Source organism: Sciurus carolinensis, chromosome 7 (genome assembly GCF_902686445.1).
Source record: "Sciurus carolinensis chromosome 7, mSciCar1.2, whole genome shotgun sequence".
Classification (NCBI taxonomy): Eukaryota; Metazoa; Chordata; class Mammalia; order Rodentia; family Sciuridae; genus Sciurus; species Sciurus carolinensis.
Genome location: NC_062219.1, coordinates 100,568,150 through 100,591,481, shown reverse-complemented (window position 1 = coordinate 100,591,481; position 23,332 = coordinate 100,568,150). Strand labels below are relative to the sequence as shown.

Sequence of the window (23,332 nt, the reverse complement as noted above, 5' to 3'; positions counted from 1 at the left end):
AGTGCTGCTATTATGTGTTCCATCTAAGTGAAGGGCTACCTGGACTCATTTCAAAAGTGCTGGTAACCATGACAGCATTAAGATATGTATTGCTTAGAATTTAGGCATTTCAGAATGCAGAGCTTGTTTCTCTATAAACTATATTTATTCTTTAATTATTTGTAAGAAAAAAATGCATAATTAGGTTAATTACCAGGCCATTTTAAAATCTAAGTGTGATAGATTTTTAAAAGCGGCCCCAGTGATATTTCCCTTCCCACTTGCCCTCCTTCCAGAATGCCACACTTCACTCAAAAGGTAGTGCCTTTATCCTCCCTTGGGTAATGGGTGAGCTTTGTCACTGTCTCTACTAAGAGATCATGGAAAGGTAATGCTATATAATTTGCAAGGCTTGCTTATAAAAGGAATACCACTTTTGCCTGACTCTGAGTGCACTCACCTTTGGAGCTCTGAGCTGTATTATTAGATGTCCAAAGAGAATCTCATATTCATATTGGAATATGTGGAAGAAGCCCGGAGAACATGAAAAGAGGTACCCAGTCTGTCCCCACTGTCTCATCCGCTCAACTCCACCTTTCAACTCTGACCACCATCTGTCTATTAGTACCTGAGAAAACTCGAGTGCCCATCTGAGCCATTCCTGAACTTTTGATCCACAAAAATTAATGTTGCTGTGTTTCAAGCCACTAGATTTTGGAATTATTTGTTATACAGACAATGAGAAAAACCTGGTCAATTTTACTAGCTCTCAGGGGTATGTGGAAATCGTACATATTTGAAAACACACATACACACAAATGTGTACACACACTTGTGCACACAGAATATAAGTCACAAACTATATACTGAGTGGAACAAGTCTTAAGGGTCTACAGTTCATGCTATTAAATATTAGGAACAAATAAGGTAGCAAATAGTATATGCTTTTGTATTTTCTTGAAGAACTAATGTATTTCATCATATGAATATAATTCTTATAGTAGAATTTCCCCATTTATATTCAATAATCATCTAAAGTCATTTACAAAAGCACTTAGCTTCTTCAATTTTTCCCTAGGACCAAATATTGAACAAACAACATTTATCTGACATGCAAGAAATTCAGTATGCTCTAATAATTTGAAAAACAATGTTTAGACATAGCTTCTAAATAAAATGTACTATGAAAACTCTTAATATAAAGCTTTGTACAAGGAAACAATTATGTGCACATGGACTTCAACTCATAGAACAGAAAAAGATATGAACTTCAGGATATTCTAGGTGATTTGAAATGGTTGGTTCCTGAGGCTGACTGAGTCACTAAACAGATCCATCTCTATGATAGAAATACATGGAAGGTCTACGGGTAGGGAGTTAAGACCATAATGGAGAGACAGGTCACAATGCAGCATTCACTTCCATGGCAGCATCTTATTGGACATTAGAAAATAGTGCATTAAGCAGAGAATTTAGAACTCCAGAATTTAGTATTCCAAGTATTCCAAGTCAAACTCCTTTGGAGAAACTTTGGGTCAAGTCTTATTCCCTTTCACTTATGTCCTGTTGCTCCCACCCCACATCTGGTTAAAGGGATTCCTCTAACACCAGAAAATAGGAACTGAGATCTTGATAAATTTTACCAGGATCTTTTGTGTAGAGATGGCAGGGGACAACTCACCTGGTGACATAATGTTCTAGAACCCTCCAAAATGATTCAGTTGCTCTGACAGCTGGCTGTGCCTTACAAGCAAACAATCTGGGGTTCTGACTTCATCCTCTCTCACTCCCATTCTTTCTTAGACACACACATACATTCAACATCTCCATGACATTATACTCTTTCTACTCTCTTCCACACACCCACGTTCTTCAGAAAGAGCAGAGTTAGAAACACCAGGACAGGACTGGGGAGCAGAAGCTACAGCCTCCTGCATCTCATCAATACAAATTTAAAACTGAAACCTCAATCCAGTAAATGTGCTTTCATTGCCAATAAAGAACTAATTGTATTACATACTAAAAGGCAAGTGAGGAAAAGTTTACACATTCCTCAGGCTAACCTATGCTTAGGCCATATTTTTAAGTGTTAGAGCGACTAGTAAATAATTGCTACTTTTCTTTCTGCTTTTATAAAGCCAATGCATTTCTGATCCTGCTGTTAAAACTTGTAACCTTACCCATTCAAGTAGTTGAAAATTAATTAATCAGGGATTAAATATTCATAACTGAGCCTTTGCATATGGAAGACATAAAAACACAATGTTAGATACAGTTAGCATATTCTTCTTTTTAAATAAATTATATTCATTTTAATCATTCATGTGAATGAAAAAGTTTATAATCAAATGAGTAAATTAAAGATGAATGAAAATTCTAGTTCACTTTTTAAAATTATAACAATTTAAACACCTTAACTACTAACAGATACATTCCAAAGTTGCAAGGAGCCTATCTTTTTTTATAAATGTGTTTTTTTTTCCTCTTATTATTGCATGTTCCATCCAAGTGAAGGTCTACTGGACTTGTTTCAAATGTTCTTACATTACATGTCACTCTAAGGAAACCTTTTTCCAGATAAGTTGTAAAGAACATGTATTTTTTAATGGCAGATATTTTATCATCTCTGGCCATTTAGATTATAGGTGTGGGATCCTGTTTTATATGGCACCCTGCTACTGTGGAGCTATTCTTTTAGCTGTTCAAGTTAGAAAGTCTTTGCCAAACAAAACAGTAGGAGGGAAGCTGTAAAAAATAAAAAATAGCCTCAAAATGCTAAAAAAAGAAATAAGTGAACAAGCAGCAATGTAAACACCAAATAGAGTACTATTCCCATGACCTACATTTGATAGAAAAAAATATATATAAGATGCAGAGAATTCAGAGAATAGGTATTTAAAACAACATACATTTGTCTTTAGAAACAGAAATTAATTCAGACAATATTATAAATAAGCTATTGTGCTACAATAATTAATTGATCAGAGATTAAATCTCAAATCACAAATCTCAGACCTTATTTTAAGGTAAATGAGTCTGGTCAATGATTTTCTTCTGAAATGAGAATGATGTAAAGCTTTAAAAGAAATTTTAAAAATGCAAGCTCACTGAAATCTAAATAGTCAAATTGCACAAATAGATTAGGCTCAAGATTGCATTTTGAAAAGCACTCCATTTGTTACGTAGAAAGTGACAGGTATGACTTAGAAAGATGAATCCCATATCTTTCTTTGATTCAGGCACACTGCTCTTCTACAGATATGCACTTTATTTAAATCACTTCTTTTTGGTTTGGAGTGGATATAACCAGATGAACATTAAAATGAAATATATGGTAGCATGGCCATTGTGGAAAACACTGTGCCAGTGTTCTCCAGATGCTGGACATTCACATGCAAGGACCATTTGTGTACCCTAGGAGCCTCCTCACAACCCTCCTGTACTGCAGGCATCACTGCTGGGATTTCTGGGGTTCAGAGAGGTTAAGTCACTTACTCAAGTGGAAGGCAGAATGCGGACAGGGACCCAGTTCTAGAAGCACTTCTCATCACAGCTGTCCTCAAGAGCTATGCAGGGGAATTCAGTTGCTTATTTGATAATACTTTGAGCCTAGAAAGAGCTCATTAAATCTCAATAGGTTAAGTCCCAAATTCAACTCAGGATCAAACTCAGAATAAATCATATGATTTTATAGTCTGATCACATGTATCTATTTAAGGGAGGCCAGGAGGCATTTTCCCGTTACTGCTCACAGGGGACTGCCTTTCCTTTCCTTTTGTCCATCTTTCCTCTTCCCTAGCTGTGGAAGAAGTATGACCTTTAGAAAGAATTCCAGCCTCATCTTTTTAAATGTCATCAAAGATAGGTCTGAAGAATCACCTATAAGTCAATGTTTACTCTTGCATAAAACAGAATATGGCCATGAGAATCATTGTAGGGAAGAATATTTTGTATAAAGCTTCATAAAACATTGCAGGGGGGAAACAATCTTGAAGAGGATTAGCAAAAGTTGGTATTTGAAATATAACTTTGGTTAGTCAATATTCCTTGGTTAATATTATCAAGAACTATCCTCTTTCCTAATTCTAATTCTAAAGTTAGACCAGCCTGTCCTATTTCTTTCCAACAGTAATCAAACATGTGAAGTGAGCACAGACAAAACAAAAAACAACAACAACAACAAAAAACCAGAAGTAACTTCATGAAGATTTACAGATGATGGAAAGTCTCACACTCCTTTACAAACAATGAGAGCTAGTGAAATAATTAGCATTTTGCAAAATAAAAAATCTCAAGGAAATATGCTTAGAATAATCAAGCCATTTGTGTTTACCTAAGGAAAATAGGTATGCCCTTAATTATGCAGGAATAAATACATGAATAAAAATAAGAGTCATTTGCCCACACCAGAGAACTGAAAGTAATACTTCATTTTTCTTTATGATTGATTCCTTACTCATTTCACAATAATTTACTGTGTACCTACTTATTATATCCCAAGCACTGGGGATACGATGATGAATAAGAGTCCTGTTCTTCATAATGCCCATGGTCCAGGTAGTAGATAATTGGAGAATATTTACAAAATACAAAGTGACAGTAGGATAAAGAAAAATAACTGTTTGAGGAGAAATAAAGGTAACTGAAAAGTGACACATGAGTAATAAACCTATTGCAGCTTCTGTTACCTCAAATGCATTGTAATAAAAAGGACTTTAATGTTTTCACTGTTTTTACATCATCCTATAATAACTGCAGAAAAATGCAGAAAATGGGATGAAAATAAACAAGTATATATAAGCAGGCAGGATATGAAAATCGGGAACAAGTAGCAGTTTGGTTCAGTCAGATCTTCAGCAAAGTGAAATAGAGTAATGAAGTTAAGGCTGCAAAGAAAAAGAGAGACTGCAAATGGAGGACCTTGAATAGGAGACCAAAGTTTCCAGCCTTCTTCAATGGGGAGAAAGGAACTGTTAAAGAACTTAATACATGAGATGACAAAGGCTGATATTTCTGAACAATTACTGTAGAAGCAATGAGCAAAGCATATATGAAAGGGAGAAACAATGCTTAGAAACAGCATTTAAAAAACAACCACATGATTGGTTGATGAAGGTCTGGGTTACTAATACATCTGAGATTGAAAACAAGAGACAAGTATAGACTACACTAGGGAATAAGAATTCTAAGAGCCCAGAAATTGTATGCACCGAATGTCTGAATTCCTCCAGAATTCATGTTGAAATTCTAAACTCCATTGTATTAGGAGGTAAAGCTTTGGGCAGGTATCAGGTAATAGAGGATATGAGGAGATCAATGTTCTTGTAAGAAGAGACAAGAAATACTTGCTTCTTTCTTCTGTCCACTATATGAAGATACAATAAGAAGACAGTTTTGTACAAACCAGGAAGAAGTTTCTCCCGAGATACCAGCTCTGCTGAAATCTTGATTTTGGATTTCCCAGTGTCTAGAACTATGACAATTCTGTCACCCAAGCTACCAAAATTATGGTATTCTATATAGCATCCCTGACTAAAATAGCAACTGAGGGAATAAAAAGGATAGTCCCTGAGAATTAAAGTCCAAGATTCCAAAGGGAACAGTTGAACTCTTCATATAAAGCAGGATGGACACTGTGAGCTTGATTTTGAGCCCAGTGAGTTTAAGATGCCAGTGGCACATTCAGGTGAAATTTATCAGAAATGGTAGGACAAGAAGTATCAATTTGCACACCTCAAAGAGATGGGTGTCAGCATAGGAAGGACACCCAAAGAAGAGGCATAGGTAGAGGACAGTACTAGAAGCAGAATCAGCAAAACCTGAAACTTAATGGTCATGAAAAGATGTAAGAGATGATAGGACGAGAGTAGGTGGTGAAGCAAACTAATTAATAGAGAATAACGGAAACCAGGGAGTGGGATCAGAAGTGATCGGCAAAATTAAGTTACAGGGTGGAAGGAGACTGAGGGATCCCAGGTTGGAGAACAGGCACTGGATTGGGAAAGGAAAGGGCTGTCCTGGTTGCTAAATGTTAATTGTGTTTCAGAAACTAGAATCCAATCTCAGAATCAAGGACTGTTGCCAAACACCTAAAAACTCTGGACAAAGCTCTATCATCTTATCAGTTTTCAAGAGAAGATTATGGATGACTGTCCTCACCTCATCATTGATGAATCTCATGTCTTATCTCTAGCAAATATAAACATTAAAAGAATCAAAGTTAAGGGAACATATATGTATTTCTCATCCTTTAATATGAAATTCTGTCCGGCCAATTATCATCACTTTCTTTTAATAGACAAAAAAGCCTAAAGCACTTGGAAGTGTTTAGATTATTCATAAAGGAAATCGTAAAATGGTAAATGGATGGCAAGTTCTTAAAATTCTATTTAAGAGCTTTAACTTCTACTCATTACATTGGGCCATATATTCACATGAAATTAGTATGGAGTTTCAAGTTAGTTTTCAATTCATATAAGATATTTCTTAAAAGGAGTTTTGTTTTAATCAAATCAGTGCATAGGCTAATAGTCTGTAATAATATGGAAAGTTAGTGTTTTAGTCAGCTTTTTAATTGCTGCAATTAAAGGACCCAACCAGAACAACTGTAGATCAGGAAAAATTTACTTGCAGGCTCACGATTTCAGAAGTCTTGGTCCATAGAGAGCAGACTCCATTCCTCAGTGCTCAAGGTGGCTGGACATCATGGTGGAGAGTGTGGCAGAGGGAAGCAACTCACATGATGAACAGGAAGCAGAGAGACTCCACTTCCAGATACAAAATACATACCCCAATGAACTTTCTCCAGTCCATACCCCCTGCCCCTGGTTATCACTTAGTTAATCCCATCAGGTATCAATTTACTGACTAGGTTAAGGCTATGAACCAATCATTTCTCCTCCAGACCTTCTTGCATTGTCTCACCTGTGAGCTTTTGGGGGATACCACATCTAAACCATAACAGTTAGTAATTACAATCAATTATATCAGGTTAATATCACAGTATTATTTATCAGAGTACTTATTAAATAATTTTTGTTAAATTAAGGATATAATTAAAAATTATGGATTTAAATACCTGTGGTACCCATTTGGAGGACACAAAGCTGGTTACTTCTATTACAGACAAGCCAGTTTGGGAAAGTCGATTGATAAATTCAATTTTTATATCTGTAGGAACAATAACCTATAAAAACATAAAAAGTTATTTTATTATAAGTAAAATCATATAGAGTCTATCATAGGACAAACAGAAATTTACTTCCTAACTGAAAAGAAATGTGATTTATAAGCTCAAGGAATAAGTGAAAATGAACATGTCTTTAACATCCTAAGAAATATTAATATTTAAACTGAGTATTTCAAACACTCAAATGCTCTGTAAAACTAATATAAAAGTACCTTTTCATTCTGCAATCCATCCCTAGGTCCAACTTCTACTATTTTAACATATTCAGGGAGCCCAGATAACTGGGACGATTCCTGAAAAACAAAACATAAAGACAAGAAAAATACAACAGTTAGATTGCCATACTTTGCAATTGAAAAGCTAAACAATTATACTATATTAATAAAGCCTCATCCCAGAAAGCTGCAACAGTAAGAAAGCAACACAATGATACAATCTAAATACCCTACTTATATATTTGTAACATAAATCATTTTTCTTACAAGTGTCTGATATTTTATGATTGCAATTCAAAAGAATAATTTCTAAAAATATAACTGTGGAATAAGTGATTTACCCAGGATCTAAAGAGCAAATCTGTTGAATAATTCTGCATGTGATTAGATCACATATGTTAATACAAAAGTTAATTCATTGTATTTGCAGATTTCTACCACAGAGTCACACCAGCTGTCACCTGCAATACAATGCACTTGAGGGTGAATTTGGTATTCTGGCTCATGCACAGAAAGATGAGGTTAGAGAAGAAAGTGTGCTATTTGCTTTTCTGTGTCACACAACACAGCTACCTCACAAGCACCGTTTCCTAATGGATATTCACCTAGTGGGACATAAGCCTCAATATCCTCCCAACATTCTGGCTTTAGCCCAATGTAAGAAACATGTTCTTCTGTCTTTTGCCCAAATCTGAGATAACAAATGGGTTAGTTTCTGGAATTTCTGTCCCTAGACTAGGCAGGATGGACCTAGTTTAAAAGAGGTATATGCCTTCTAAATATATGGAATTAAAAGGTTATTATTTAAAATAAGAAAAACAGAAATAGCCTACATTTCACATCACAGTTTAAATGAGAAGGAAGCTCACCTTTTTCAGACTACCAAAATAATCTCTTGTTACCTCTGAGCCAAGTATCAGTAACTCATCACCAAGTTCTTCAAATGGATAGTTGGTAGAATCAACCCAGATTCACAGGACCTGTGCCTTTCATCAGTAAAGACAAATTCTAACTGATCAATTCATCTTGTCTCACTCTGACCTTGTGACAATCATTGGCATAAAATGGCAAAGTGGTTGTTTCAGATGAAGGATGCAGTTTGTGTCTATAACAGAAAAAGGCTCACTGACCCGTTAGTGTTCAAAACTGCAATACACTTTATTAGTATTCTGTGTTAATTCAGTTGAAGAAACCAGATGGTCCCTGATACAATGTTAACAGACCATCCTCCACAATTTCCCTGAAATGGGGCCATTTGTTAACAAAAATTAGTCAAGAAGGAAGAGAATTCTCATTTCTGCATCTTCTCTGCAGGTTATGATGCATAAAGTTAACAGGAGAGTAGAGAGTTGAGAGAGGAGCATGAGTCCTACGCTTTAGGTTCAGTTCTGAATGGCAATCATGAAACCATGCCTAATTATGGAGTGCCTATGTCAGCCAAGCAATAAAGAAAATGTATGACATGGGAATATAGTGTAAATGAGAGAAGCTCGTTCCTCTTTCTAGACCTAAAATGGCAGCAATGAAACAAAACCAAAAACAAAACCAGATAGCCTTACTTAACACATGTGGTCTCATTATTGATGGTTGTTTCACAAAACTACATTTTGACAGCAATTAGTTTGCAGCATACATGGACAAAGAATACTTCTTTATTAAGTGGCAATTTTGACCCAAAGAAAGAGCATAGTGTTTTTTAAGGCAGTAACAATATTCTTGAGTACAATTAAAGAGCTGGGTACATTTCTCTGCATCAATTTGATAAAGCTGGATAATTATTCATAGGTAATATGAAGAAAACCAACAATTATGGTCATTTCAGTCAAAGCAGCATGTGTGTCCATTTGATATGATTTTAGATTCTTCTTGAATCTGATGCTACTTACTCTTCAGTCTTTCTAGACAATTTGAATTAAGCTGGTGATCAAAGATATTCCCCAATACAATCAACAGATAATCATTATGCACAGTCTATGGTTCACATACTGCAATAGGTGCTGGGATTATACCAAAATATAACCTGTAATAAATGAACCAATTACTTAGAAACATTAAGAGATGCAAAGAAGGAATCACACTAGATGGAGTATCTGAGGAGAGACATGTTCTGTGTTCTAATGAGAAGATTATGAATTCAGGTTTTTATTTATTTAGTTTTTGAACTCAGGTTTGGTGAGTTAGGACTCACCCATAGCCACACTGAAATTACATGGAATTGTATTTGCGTGTGTGTGTGTGTGTGTTTAGTGCTGGGGATTGAAACTGGGTGCTGTGCATGCTAGGCAAGTGCTCTACCACTAAGTTACACCCCCAGTCTCATGTGCTTATATAACATTTAGGTGGGATTTTACATTAGTCATTATTATCTGTGGTAGTAATGCTTAGAAAGAGATTAAAGATTACCAGAAAGGACTCTCACATCACACATATTCAGTTAATATATGTTATCCTAATGATGACCCACTGAAGAATAAGAAAGGACCAGAGGACACTTGCTTGTGGCATGGGTTGTATTTCAGGAGCTGCACTTGGGGAAACTTAGCATTTCCTAGTGGGCAGAAAGTATGCCTGCCTTTGCTCCAGATGAACATACTATCTCTTCTTCCAAGGCTCTCTGCTAGATGAACATCCCTGAAAGATAATCAAGGAAACATATCTGCTACTAAGACATGCAGATATGCAAGACAAACAAGAAGAAAAATTTTCTGACAATTACCGCTATTAATATTCAATTATTTTCCTCAACCAAAACTCTAATTCATTATCCAAGATTTCATTTGTAATCTACTCAGAACCTCTTCAGATAAAATTAAGTAATTTATTTTTCTATGATGCCATAATACTTTAAAGAGACCTATTTTAAAAATATATATATATGCAAGAACTTCTTTCTTACCTCTATCTCTTCTTCTCTCTCTTTCTTTTATTATAAGCCCATTTTAAATGAATCAATTATAAATAATGAATGAATTCACACCTAAAATTTAGATAGTAAGGCTGATCTTTCAATTAGCGAGTACATTACCCAATGTTAATATAGTTATTATGTATATGAAATGAACAATACAAACAAAACTTTCTTCCCACAGCTAGTGAAGATTTTAATGGCACCGGGGTCTTCATGATACTCTGAGACAGGATGAGGGGGGTACTTTTTCTATACACTGAACATGAGTGACTTAGAAGTTATAAGGAATTGAGGTTTACAATATTAGGCTGCAGAATTTAGTAACATAGTCCTCAAACATTTTAACCTATAGTCTAAAATTTATTTTTATAACAGTAAAAGTCCTATGTTACTGAGCTCAGTGTATCCTGTTTAATGCTCAGTATAGTATATGATACTAGTGAAAACAAAAGATGTATTATCTAGAGTGAGGCTTTCAAAAAGCTGTGTTATACAGCTGGGTGTGTGCCCACATTTGGCATCAGATTTCTAATGGTTCACTTTCATAGAGCAAGAATAAAAGAAATACTATCTTGCATTTATATGTTGTATTTTTCCAAGGAACTTCTCTATCTACATTTCATCTGTGAAGTTACCCTATTAGCAAGGCAGAACTGAAAGAGAGATTAAATGACTTTCTAAGTTTACCTTGCTAAATTCCCTAGTTGTAAATCTAGTTTTCTTGAAGATGAGATTAAATACATCATCAACTATTGAATTTTACTTGAAAAAAGAGTAACTAATCTTACTTTTAAATATCATAAGTATTTTGCTTTATTCACAATTTTCAATTGTGCAGAAAATTAAAAGGCAGGCATAATTTGATGCACAACTCTGAAATTGTGTGTGTGTGTGTATGTGTGTGTAATACATATATTTTTTAGCAATAACAATGGGTGACATTATACTATTCATGGTGATAGATGCCATTTCTTATTATCTACCCTACAAGTACAGTTTTTATCCCTACACAAATAACACTATCCATAACAGAAATTTCTACACTGATTTGTATATGTTCCACTGACTTCATTTCTTGAGAACTAGTTTTCTGTGTGTAAAGTTGAAATATCCTCTTTCATAACCAGTATTCCCAAGGAGAATACCTATGAAGGCCAAAACAAATGCTCCCACTACACAGATGAGAAGTTTGAATCAGGGAATTGTGTGATTTTTCTTTTGAAATTAAATCAGACTTCTTAAGGGGGCATTAGATATCAGCTTTTCCAAAAGAATCTATTTTTGTCATCACATCTGAAATACTCACGTGGTTCATTTTGTGGTAAAGTTAAAATCGTCACTCTCTGCTATTTGTTATTTCTCGGATATTAATTTCTCTTTTAACTCAATATAATCAGAAGCATGTAAACCATTATCAGTGATGTAGCAGATATCCACAGAAATCTTGGTCCTCCAGAGCAATCAAAAGACATTTCTCTCCCTGGGTGCCTCTTTGGAACCAAGAGCTGAATAAGCAAAGCTGATATTTGAAACCATACTTCCAGAATATCCATGTGCCAGGGTTAATTCAAAGGCAATCTCTGGCAATTTAATATGAATGCATTCACAATTAATAAGGTTGTAATGCAAAGTAATTTATTTTTATTTTTTTTATTTTTACAGACTGCATTTTGATTCATTGTATACAAATGGGGTACAACTTTTTATTTCTATGGTTATACATGATGTAGATTCATACCATTCATGTAATCATACATGTACATAGGGTAATGATGTCTGTCTCATTCCACCATCTTTCATACCCCCACCCCTTCCCCCATCTCATTTTCCTCTATGTAATACAAAGTTCCTCCATTCTTCTCTTACTCCCCACCCCTCCAAGCCCATTATGTATCATCAACCACTTATCAGAGAAAACATTCAGCCTTTGTTTTTTGGGGATTGGATTATTTCAGTTAGCATGATATTCTCTAATTCCATCCATTTACATGCAAATGCTATATTTTATTCTTCTTTATGGCAGAATGATATTCCATTGTGTATATATAGCACAGTTTCTCTATCCATTCATCTATTAAGGGCATCTAGGTTGGTTCCACAATCTAGCTATTATAAATTGAGCTGCTATAAACATAGATGTGGCTGTGTTACAGTAATGCAAATAATTTTTATAAATGTATTATTAAAGTAGGTACCTAATCCTCCATGAATAGTATTTCTTAATTTATGAGCTTAAAAGGTAAAGGAAAGTACCTGCATGTATTTTAGCAATTTGGGAACAGCCAGAAGGAAAGTGAAGAGTGTACAATGCTTTGCTTCCCAACAACCTTCAATCAAATTTTCAACAGAGATTAAAAATAAGCTCTACAAAAATGACATTCCCCTCTCTATATGTATACTAATGTGTATGCTTGGCACTTGATGGGAAAGCAGTGTTGGGTGTCAGTGTAGATACGCAGCATGACTACATATAAACCCATTCTGGCATAAATTTTATGAACACTGGAAAAATCAATAGTAGTTACAGAAGCATAAGAATATTACCCGAAGTCATCTGCCACCTATTTGCAGATTGTAGAATAAAGAAGAAGGATGAACAATAGAAAATCATCTAAAGTTATTTATTAATTTTTTTAAAAAACAGGCTCTCACGTGTAGCATGTACATTCATTTCTCATTTAAAATTCCTTATTTAGAAAGTGGCTTGAGCAGTAAAAGCATGCATGTCTCTGGTTAGTCATCAGTTAATTATTGCTTTAATACAAAATCACAGCTGTATACAAATGAAACAAGATATAGAGGTTAAAATAGAGGCTATGAACAGGGATTGTGAGGACAGTTTATAAAACACAAGTGATACAAAATAATAGTAACCTCGAAAATGAGAGGAACTACACTTAAGGACAAACATATCAAAGAAAATGGTAATGGTAACTTTTAATGCGTGCATTTAATGAACCACTCAACCAAAGCATTAAAATAAATTTAAAGAAATTCCCCCCCCAAAAAAAATTTTTATACATTGATAGAGTATAGATCCTGCATACATAGCTCTGCTTCTTTAGGTAGTATTTTTATGTACATTAGTTTCAAGAAATAAAAAATTATTCTTTACTTGGGACAACTTAATAATAAAATTGAGTTTATGAAAAAACTAGCCAAAAGGATATATATTTATTTCTATAGTTATTTAATTAATATTATCATTACCACTTAATTATAGTATAAGATAAAAATAAAAGTGTCAATTAAAAAACCAATACTAAAAGTTTGATTCAAAGGATTTTAGTTATGAAAAATTTCTTTCCCTCAGTGTCTTTGCCAACAAAACTGTTTTACCTGATATTCTGCCATTTTGCTGCCATCAGTCTCAAAGTTTATTTTGGAACCCACTAAAATTGCTTTTGCATTCTGCAAACTCAAAAAGCAGTCAAATTGATCGAATATATGCAAAATGATAATATAAATTGAGTTATTATTATTGGCAGAAAGCAATTACATTGCTCCTCTTGATCTTTTGGTTATAGCATATTGTCCATATAATAACAGCAATTTGGAAAATCACATCCAAGATGTCCTCCGAGTTTTCAGTTTTCTAATATACTCTCTTAGACATAATAAAACTATTAGATGTCATTTAAATTTTGAATAAAACTTTTCAGTGCTTAATGAAGTGCCTCCATCAAAATAGTTATATAATGTTTATTTTCTGATTGTCCATAATAGATCATGATGTCTGAGTATTTGCATGCTTACAGATATACTACAAAAATTCTCAGAAAAATGACAAAAACACATGTGGTGTCTTATACCACATAATATTTAACCAGTTTTGGATATTTGTTAAGGATGAGTTGTTGAGTAATAAAGGTAGCAGAAAGGGCTAACAGCAATACTACCATGTACTAGTGAACATAAATAAAGTCTATCCCTGGGAATTTTGATGATTATTATTATTGGATTATTGTGGGCATGGTGAAGTGGTGCTCAGATATTCCATGCAGGACTGAGGCATTCCCAGATGCTAGAGTTTTGGTGCATTGTCCTTTTAAAGTCCTTTTCCGGGAATGGCCCCTAGCTAGAGAAAACCTCCTTGTCTGAGCTCTCACTCATTCCCTATGATCATCCAATGGGTTGAAGTGAGAACAGAAAGGCCTAGCTCCTTTGCTTCAAGATCCTGTGTGACTATGACCTTTGTTGTGAGCACAACAGAATTCAACTTTCTCCTCTTCTAATCCTACATCCTTCACTGCCCCACAGGTATTGAATCCAAGGGCAACGACTTCCTGCAAACAACTCTTCATCCAAGAATCTGTTTCCTAGAGAACCATAACTAAGAAAATTGGTGCCAGAAGTGACCTGAGAAAACAGTCTCTAAAATGTGATTTGGGAATTAGATCATTTGGTAACTAATTTTCAGTTATTTCATATTCTTAAAAATAGGAGAAATATTGCTACTCCTTGGTAGCCTGTAAAGATATTCACTGGTTCTCCATCAGGACAATTTTGTACACCAGAGTGCATCTGGCAATATCTGGAGACATTATCTCTTGTCATAATGGCTGAGCACTACTGGCATCTAGTGGGTACACATGTTACAGTGCACAAGTCAGATCTCCCTAACAAAGAATTATGGCTGTGGCACCCTGGTCTATACAATCAAAATAAACCACGGATGGAGTTGACCAGTTAGTTTAGGTCAGCTGCCTCAATAAGTCTTGACCTCTTGCTGATCTACAGACCTGAGTCAATTTTCAGGTCAAAAAAACCACAGAATGAGAAAAAAACAAGTTCCCATGAAAAGGACCTCGTAATACCATAAGAACTATATATACTGTAGTTCTCTAATCTTTCCCTATGTGATTTTCAATAAATGAGCACAGGGTAAAGGGATCACTAAACTTTCCAGACTCGAACACAGTATCCCTTGGAGAACCTCCCACCCTTATTGGAATGGAGAATATGTAGGCCACATAATAAGTGAAATCCTGTGACTCTCTTCCTCTACAATCTATTTCAGTTCCTAAGTGTAAAATTGGAACAGACATATTTGGTAGTTGGAACAGATACTGCCATAAACTGGTTCTCTAACCTGTAATATAAAACTGTCATAGAAGGAAAGGGCAAAGAGAAGCTTCTGAAAGAACTCATTCCTTCCCTTAGGCCAAGAGAGAGCAAGGAGGAGGAGGAAGGGAAAGGGGAGAAGGAGAAAAGGGGTGAGGGAGGGGAAGAGCCAGGGGAGAGAAAGCAAAGCATCCTGGGAAATGGAAGAAATTATGGTCATCTTTAAGTGTCTAAAGTAAAGGGGTGATGGCCTCATTATAAATCCACTTTAATAACCAGTACAGCCTTTACGGAAGCCAGAAAAATGCTAAAATTTTCAGGGATGTCAATGGACTACCAAAAAGTCAACTCCGAATGTAGCTTCTGTGCCTGTTGTGTTCTTTTTGCAAAAGCAAATTAACACTGCTTCAATCGTACAGCATGCAGTCACTGATTAGGTGTATGTATTCTTTTCTATCTGATGGAAAGGAGAGAATAAAATATTACCTTTTCTTGTTTTTTTTTTTTTTTTTTTTTTTGAGACAGACAACAGAAGACACTTACAGAATTCTCCTTGGGCTATATTAACTCTTCTACTGTTATAATATATTTCAAAGAGACCTGAAAAATCCAGACACTCTGCAAATTATCACACTGCTCCACTATGTCAATGAATAAAAGGAAACTCAAAGTTCATTAAGAAATAATAGAAGTAGACCCAGCTATCCCACTTCTTGGTTTATACCCAAAGAACTTAAAATCAGCAGAGAACAGTGACACAGTGACATCAATATTTATAGCAGCTCAACTCACAATAGCTAAACTATGGAACCAACCTAGGTGTCCTTCAACAGATGAATGGATAAAGAAAATATATAAAATATCATATATATATAATATGATTGATATATTATACATATGATATGATATCATATCATATCATATATATATTATGGAATATTACTCAGTTTTAAAGGAGAATGAAATTATGGTATTTGCAGGTAAATGAATGGAGTTGGAGAATATCATGTTAAGTGAAATAAGCCAATCTCAAAAAACCAAAGGCTGAATGTTTTCTCCGACATGCAGATGCTAATTCACAATAAAGCGGGGGGACACTAGGGAAGAATAGAGTTACTTTAGATTAGGTAGAAGAGAGTGAAGGAAGGGGAAGGGAAGTGGGGAAGGAAGGATAGTAGAGTCAAGCAGACATTATTACCTCAAGTACATATATGACTGCAGGACCAATGTGATCCTACATGTACAATTGGAAAAATGAGAAATTATACTCCATTTATGTATGATTTATAAAAATGCTTAAACGCATTCTACTGTCATGTATAACTAATTAGAACAAATTAAAAACATAATAAAAATAAAATAGTGTGGTTTGAAATAACAATCGAAAAATAAACAGAAAAAAATCATAGAAGTAATTCAGGGGGCCTTTTTTAAAAAAATTCAGCCATCCAAAAACACATACAGCAAAATGAAAGTGACTGCTAAACAGTACAAAATTCAAAATGCTAAATAGTCTGACAAATAATACAGATTTCATTTCTGTAGGACATGTTGACCTAGTAAGAAATTTCAAATACCAAGCATGAATAGTACTGCTCTTCTATTTTACACTCGGGGCAGACAATTATAATCAAACACAGAAGGCTTTCAGAATGAGTCTAAGTACCTCGTAGGCCTTCTCAATATAGCTATCTACTCCAATATCCACTACAGAGAGATAGTGTAAAGCTCCCATTTTCTATCAATGTTAAGTCTGATACAGAAGACAAAATGTGTTTTCCACCCTGAAACAATAGGGAAACATTATTTTGCCTGTGTGGTTCTGATGATTAAACTCAGAACCTTGTGCATAGTAGGCTTTATTTCCAAATACACCCCAGCCCTTTATATTTTATTTTGAGATAGGGTATTACTAAGTTACCCAGGCAGTCAATGAAATTGTGATTATCTGCCCTTAGCCTCCTGACAAACTGAGATTAGAGGTATGCACCACCATACCTATCAGAAAATGTTCTTACCACTCTGTACTTAATTTATCAATTTAGAATAAATTAAGATAATAGTTTTAAAGAGTTTTCCAAAGCATATATATAAGCTTTCCATATAAATGATAGCCAATAGACAAGTAAACTATAAGGGCAATAGTTTTTTGTTCATTTATTCATTTTCTTAATATTGATCAAAGATGCAAGACCTTAAGTCAGATCTTGGTCAAAGAAAGCTTTTCTGGATATAGTGATTCATTTCAAAGGAGTTACTCTAATTAAAACATTGCTAAGATAAACCATTAGTTACTCTTTCAGCTGCATTTCCAATACTACTACTAAAGCAAATGTGAGAAACTTCTGAACAACAATGCTATAGTTGGCCATCCAGTGTGATGGTAAAAATGTCTAGAAAAAAATATCTAGGCTATACCAGACACTGTTGCACAAATGTGGAAAATATCATCTAGTTATTCTTCCTCTACTAGAAATGGGGTAACAATGACACTTGGCCCATAATTTTGTTGTAAAGATTCAGTGAGAATATGAATATAAAGCATTTAGCGTTGTCCTTCCCAAAGAGTCATTTGAGCAATGTTTGACTTTTTGTAAATAAAACTTGTAGATATAAAAAAGGGTTTAAAAATATTTTTTCAACAGAGAAACAACATGTATCCCATTTGTTTACAATAAAAATAAATTTTAAAAAAATTATAGCTTAAAGTTATTCCATTTATCATTTAAAATATGCCTACTAGCTTAAAATTTTCAATGAAAAGGATCATTGTTAATAGTGGAGCAGATTACCTATACAGTCCCTGCCACAATCAAAATCCTACATGGAAATTATTCAAGATCTCTCAGCAAGGAGCTCAAAACACTTTGGAGACATTATCCCATTCTAGAACTTGCCAACAATTTTATCCACCTCCAGTGCTGACACCATCAACTCCACCCATCCTGTTCCACTTGGCAATGTCAACCTCAGTTTGAACCTTTGAAAGGCAACAGAGGGGCACTCACTTCAACGTGAGGAAAAATGAGGGCTCATATTCAAAACCTGGCTGAATAATGCTATAAAAGTATACAGGAGCCACAGCTATTTACTTATTGGAAATGTTTTTTTGGAAAATTACTAATTTAAAAGGCAAATTAAATACATTAATAATTCTGATTGGCATCACATACTCAGAGACAAGAGTACTTTTAAAAAATCCCTATGTCCTCTTCTCAAGCTAGGTTTTAACTTCTCCTTGCACTTCAGGGACATTCTTTTCAGTTTTAAAACCAATTTTGAGAATAGAAGATTGAATTTCTTTTTAAAAAAACACAGATCTTCTTGTGATATGGATCTTGCAGATAAATAGTTAGGCATTCACATCACAACATACCATGAGAGTTGACCCACATCCTTGACCAAAGAGATTTTACAATGCCTCTAAGTAGCCCAGTTAGTCATTTTATCATTCTTCGGTACACCAATTATTCTAATTGACACTGGATAATGTTACAAAAAAATTGTGACCTCAAAATGCATCAGAATTTTCAGAAACTACATCATGTGGGACAAATTAGAAGAGTAATGAAATATATTTAGAACACTCCAAGCAGTGGAAGAGGACTTGAACAATTTTGAAGAAGCTATACCAATACATGAGGTCCTTCAGGCATGATGCCCAGAGCCCCTTTGCCCAGGTCTAAGGGGTTGTGTAGAAAACTGATACTTAATCCATTCTTCTACAACCTTTCTTCCCAAAGTTTCCCCACCCCTATAGGAAATCCAGATTTTTCTTTGAACTGTTAAAGTCAACAATGTGAACTCATCCCTGACTCCTCTCTTATGCTGATACTCTATATTAGTGCTATCAGCACATCAAGTTCTATCTTGGGAATATTTACTTCTTACCTGGATTACTGCAAGAACATCATAAGTATTACCTCAGCTTCTATTTCTGCCACCTCCTTTCCAAAGCAGCAAGCAGCCTGATAGTACTTTGAAACATTCACTGAATCACATCATTCTTCCATTCAATACCCTCCACAACTTTCCATTTTCCTCAGTAAAAAATCAAGTCTCTGGTCTTTATCAAAGCTTTGGATATTGTTATGGCTTGAATCTAAAATGTTCCCCAAAGGTCATGTGGTACAGGCTTGGTCTCCAACATGTGGTACTATTGGGAGGTAGTAGAAACTTTGAGGTTGGTCACTAGACCCATGTCCTTAAGGGTATATCTTGTTCTTGTCTCTGAATCTATTTTCTTCTATTTCCCCTCCACCCACCTTTCCCTCTGCTTTAGCTCTGCCATGAGATTAGGAGCTTTTCTCCATCAAGCTTTTCAGCCATGCTGCTGTGTTTCACCTCATACCCAAATGAAGCCAGCAATCATGGACTGAAACCTCTGAAACCATAAACTAAAATAAATCTATTCTCCTATAAGCTACTCTTCTAAGGTATTTTGTCACAGTGACAAAAAAAAATGACTAACACAAATGTATTCCATGATCTTACACTTTAGTACCTTCTGTCAGCCTTTTCTACTTTGTCCTTCACCTTTGCTCCAGTCACTCTGAATTCTTTGCAGTTACTTGAACACCTAGGCATTTACACTTCCCCCTGCTGTCCTTCCATCCATATCTCTGTGGCTCATTTCCTTCACTAGTTCTACTCATTAAAATTTCTACATAAAATAATGCAAATAATAATAATAATTCAGCAGCAGCAACAACTCCACAAACAAGAATAAAACTCCTCTCTACTCTCCAACATCCTTAGTCTTTATTATGCTGAGCTGGGTATATAGAACATACTTAGTAAACACTTAGGGATAAATATGTAGCTATTATTCATCTAATCAGAGTTCATAGATGTAAACTTTCTATCAGTCATATAATGGACTGTGTTCATATTCAAGTCATAGATTTGAAAACTAACAAAATCTACTACACACAATGCTCCCTAAAACTTTGGAATCATTATTTGTACATTAATTGTCCAAGGGAAGCCTTTAAAAACAATTTGAATGGGAACTGCATATGGAAAGAAGCTTCAACAAAAGGATGGTTGTCTAATATTTTTACATATCTGAAGGATTAGGAAGTCCCATTGCCTAAAAGATATACATGTGTCCATTGTGCAGATTCTCCTGAACTGGTCAGGGTGAGTGAACCTTAACATTGGCCTTACTGATCAAAATATATCAAAATTATTGACCCTACAGGTTCAAATACCTACCAATATTCAGGATCATCTGGAAGTTTTCTAAGTCAGAAGAGGAAAGATTGTGATCATTTTCAGCAGTAATAACCTTGGGTTCTATGAAATTCTGTATCAATAAGCTGGGTTATTTTCCTTGGATGGGAATTGGTACCCTGACACACAGCAATGACCAGAACAGAAAAAAAGGTCCTGTCTTCATAAAATTTACAAACAATAGCAAAATAAGAAGGCAATAATTAAAATCCATAAGGATGAGTGCTATGAAGAAAAAGAAATAAAGGAAGGGGGCTGGGGAGATAGCTCAGTCGGTAGAGTGCTTGCTTTGTAAGCACAAGGCCCTGGGTTCGATCCCAGCACCCAAAAAAAAAAAAAAAAAAAAATCAAGGAAAAGGAAGAGAGGGCAGCAGAAGACATGATACAATTTTACATGAGAAGGTATAATTCAAGAAAAGAGGGAGGTGGGTGGTGAGGAATGATGCCAAGCTGGACAAATACATTGGGGAACAGTCTTTTAGTCAAGAGATCAGCCAGGGCAATGTTCTCTGAGTGGACTTAAGGAAATGTGCCCAGTGTAATAACTGTTCTAGGAAGTGCCAGAAGGCCGAAGTTAAATAGAGAAAAAGCTAACAAGGGGTAAAGTAATTGAAAACATCAGGATACGAGGTATAGAGAGGGCCCAGGTAAAGATTTTTATTCCAGGCAAATGGAAAGCCAGTGGAGTGCTTTGGAATAGAGGAGAGATATGATCTGAGGTTCATTTGATTGGGCTCACTCTAACTATTATCTAGAAAATAGACTGAAGGGATGGTATTTGAACCCAAACGATGGAAATACAGAAACCACAAAATTAGGAGGTTATAGAAATAACCTAGATGAGAGATGATGGCAGCTTAGATGAGAATGGATTGGGCAAAGTGGGCAGAGGAGGCCCTGAGAGGACAATAACTTTTAATCATGTCAGAGTAAATCTCCTAACTCCCAGGCTGAGCAGGTCAGATGTGTACCTTACATCCTGATTTCCTCTAAAAGTTTAACAATGTAAAATGTGTAGAAAGAATACTTACGAAAAGGAAATACTCCCAAATGTAAGAAAAAGCAAGTTGTTAAATTTATTCAAAACCTGCATCTCCATTAAACTCTTTCCTACCTTGCCCCAGAGCACTACTAAATTCTTTCCTACAGGAAGCTGCCTCACACTTTATAAAGTTAGATTCAATCACCCAAATGATACCAATATTTTGCTTTCTCCATTTTACTTGCAAGGCCTCAAAACTGAGATCTCACCTACGGATGCTAATTTATACTAAATATCTTTATACAGTGACTTTTTTTACAAGGTAGATCCGTAGAGAAAAGGAACCAGAGGGAAGGAGAAGGGAAAAGAAAGGGGAAATACTGGGAAATGATATTGAACATGTTGTATTACTATATTGTGTGCATATATGAACATTTAACAACAAATTTCACCATTATGTATAATTATAATGCACCAATAAAAATATGGAGGAAAAATACTTTCTTTAAACCTTTGACTCACTGCCTATTACATCTAACCCCAGGCCAACCATAGCAAATAACTCCATCTCAGGGAGCCTGGCAGCACTTCCGTGTCCCCTGGCAGAACCTGCCATCATCAACTCCAGCTCTACAGTCAGTAATTACTAGATTGCTTCTCACTCACTGACTCCTCACCTGGGTTCACTTTCTGACACAGTGACCTTTCCTGGCCCAAATTCTCATTAAAGTGTGTGTTTTGTTTCCTCAGGGCTCTGTACCCAGCTGATGAGGTTGCTACTGGCTTTATTATTCTTTCTTTCCAGGTGGCCTATTTCATTTTAGAGACAACATATCTTGAACCCCAGAGGTGTCTCTAATGTTGGGAATGTGAGCTGGCTGATGAGGGGTGGTCCGGGGCCACTGAATTTCTGATCCTTCTTAAATCACCTCACATGTGTATTTGTTCCTTCCACGTAAGTCGAAATCTAGCTCTGCTTAAATGTTCTCTATGTACCGGGGAGTAAAATGTTATGTGATAAATCATGTTGCCTCTGCAGACTACAGCTGGTACCCATTTTGCACTGAAAAGTGTATCATATACTTCTCATACTTTCAGATAGTTTCACATACTTTCATACTTTAACATAGACTGCCTAGTTTATTCTACAACCTTCTATCCTCAGGCTAAACGAGGGAGCAACAGGATACTTAGATAAAAGTTTAGTGTATTGGGCTCAATCTGAAATACTCCTGCCTTACTCAGGACTGGGTTGAAAACTAGCTTTAGAGAAACCAGTCTTGCATCAGGCACCAATTACAGAGATAAAAAGAACTTAAAAAGGGTCTACAAAATAATTAAAACAGCAACTTACAGGAAGGATGAGCAAGATTTGAAAGTAGTAGAAATATTTAATCTTGGGTATAGAGAACTAACAGGCAATTTTATAACTTAAACATATGAAGGGATACCTACTAAGATTAGTGTTTCTTTCGATTTTTATTTACCACAGAATTACATTTAAACTCTAGGTTCAGGATGAGAATGAAAGCTTTTAAAGTAAGGGCCATTAAATACTTTGAAGGGTTATTGTTCTATGAATCCCTGTCCTAAAGTAAGGTGACTTTTCCTTTGAAAGTGGTCCTGTTCCATACCCATTGTTCTCGGACAAATAATATTATCCCCTTTTACTCTCAAAGTATCTTGGTTTTAACCATAAATTACATAATCATCCTAATTAAATTTATTACAAAATGTAATTTGAAGAAATACAGATTAAT

General features: G+C 35.3%; 1 protein-coding gene across 1 annotated transcript in view; it reads right to left on the bottom strand.

Annotated features, from left to right (window-relative positions):
- Hmgcll1 (3-hydroxymethyl-3-methylglutaryl-CoA lyase like 1) overlaps positions 1–23,332 on the bottom strand; it is a 156,622-nt gene that overhangs the window by 115,031 nt on the left and 18,259 nt on the right. The window contains exons 2-3 of the mRNA XM_047558384.1: positions 7,381–7,461; positions 7,058–7,165 (exon numbers count right to left, since the gene is read on the bottom strand). The gene's annotated coding sequence lies outside the window, so the exon portion shown is untranslated. The remainder of the gene's footprint in view (positions 1–7,057; positions 7,166–7,380; positions 7,462–23,332) is intronic.